The 1787-nt window shown below is 44.4% G+C and overlaps 1 non-coding gene across 1 annotated transcript; it reads right to left on the bottom strand.

Moving 5' to 3' along the window:
* Positions 1–807: 807 nt before the first annotated feature.
* TRNAH-GUG (transfer RNA histidin (anticodon GUG)) lies at positions 808–879 on the bottom strand. The gene has a single exon. It is a non-coding gene; the product is annotated as a tRNA-His (tRNA).
* Between the last annotated feature and the right edge of the window lie 908 nt (positions 880–1787).

Raw genomic sequence — 1787 nt, 5'->3', positions numbered from 1 at the left:
TAAAACTATGTGCAAATTGTTCCTTCCATAAACGGTCACTTCCTTGGCCCTTTATTTATAATGACTGTTATACTCTCTCTCTTTCCGCCACAGTATAAAAAAGCCTAGCACACCTCATGATTGGACTAAGAAATTCCTGTCATTTAGTTGGAAATGATTTTCCCATTATCCCCAAAAACTCCTCACTGTGTCTAAGAACGCTTTTTTTCACAGGACAATACAGATCAGATTGACTTGAAAGGTCCTTTCACGCGACTACAGAATGCCTCTCATTCCACTAAAAGATACGCCAGTGAATACAATAGCCTAGGACTAGACTATGAGTCCCAATGTAGAAAGACCATAAGTCCACAGATATGCCTGTTTATTTAAACATCTGTATTATCATCAGCGTGTGACTCTAAAGGCGGGACCTCGCGCTCTCTGTAACGCGCTCCATTGGCAACATCAGTTAAATGTCGTTGGTTCAATCCCTCGCGGATGTTGTTTTTATTCCCATTTGTAACTGGGAAATACTGTCGCTGCAATACATATGTCTTAATCAAGCTAGTGGTTATTGACGTAAATGGCAGTGTTATAATGTTTCATGTACTGCAAATGTCACCACATAATGCGCTCTTAATTAGATTTGGTTGAAATACATTACAGTCACCCGATGAAAAAGTGTGCAAAGAGCATTAAAGAAACAAAAGGTTCATAACAGTAACACGACATATCGAATTGTTTCAGTCCTCCACAGAGATTGCCAATGTATTAATGGAAATTCTAAAATATCTGCCCAACTGCCGTGACATTGCCTCACCGCAATGCCGTGACTCGGATTCGAACCGAGGTTGCTGCGGCCACAACGCAGAGTACTAACCACTATACGATCACGGCGAGCTACTTGGGCTGCTACAATGTGACGTTCCACCTCTATCATAAGCTGTACTCCATCTGTGATGTCATGACTCATGTTTGAATTAAAGGTTGGTTGTGATGTTATCCATGAGAATAAGTGGACACCTGATCCCCAGTCACTTATTTAAGATCTCAATAATCAAGTCAGAATCCAAATGAAAGTCATCAAAGTGGAGCCAATTAGAAATAATATAGTTACACAAACCTGGCAATGGTGAGGCAGCCAGGGCCGATAATGGCCCGCCAGCCTGAGAGCAGGAAAGTGTGAGAGCAGTGATGGTCTTTTGAGAGTTTACAGCTGTTATTGACCCTGTCCCCTTCCATTGCAGAATTTTCTCCCTATAAGAAGTGCAGAGGCTCCCTCCGAGGTGCTAATAGTAAATTTATTTTTTTGCGCAGGAGAAGTGCTCTTCACCAATTGCACGTGCCAAATCACCCGAAGGCCACCACCATAAAATTCAGGCATTCATGTTCATGCGTCCTCCATGTTATGTCCTTATAAAGGGATGCATGTTCATGATGACTCCATGTCACACCTGCATACAAGGATGCATGTTCATGCCGCCTCGTTCTCTTGGCTTCATACAGGGATTTTATCTCCTCCCTGTCTCACCCTCATGCAGGGATGCATGACCAATGCTCCTTCCCTTCTCGCCCGCATACATGGATGCACGTTCATGTCTCCTCGTTCTCTCGGCTTCATACGGGGATTTTATCTCCACCCTGTCTCACCCTCAGGAAGGGATGCATGACCAATGCTCCTTCCCGTCTCGCACGCATACATGGATGCACGTTCACGCCTCCTCCTTCTCTCGGCTTCATACGGGGATCATATCTCCTCCCTGTCTCACCCTCATGCAGGGATGCATGACCAATGCTCCTTCCTG

The sequence above is a fragment of the Ambystoma mexicanum genome (genome assembly GCF_040938575.1).
Source record: "Ambystoma mexicanum isolate Mex_15411 chromosome 12 unlocalized genomic scaffold, UKY_AmexF1_1 Mex_chr12_unloc.1, whole genome shotgun sequence".
NCBI classification, from domain to species: domain Eukaryota; kingdom Metazoa; phylum Chordata; class Amphibia; order Caudata; family Ambystomatidae; genus Ambystoma; species Ambystoma mexicanum.
Note: the sequence above shows the minus strand (reverse complement) of the source record. Positions and strands in the feature narration are given on the sequence as shown.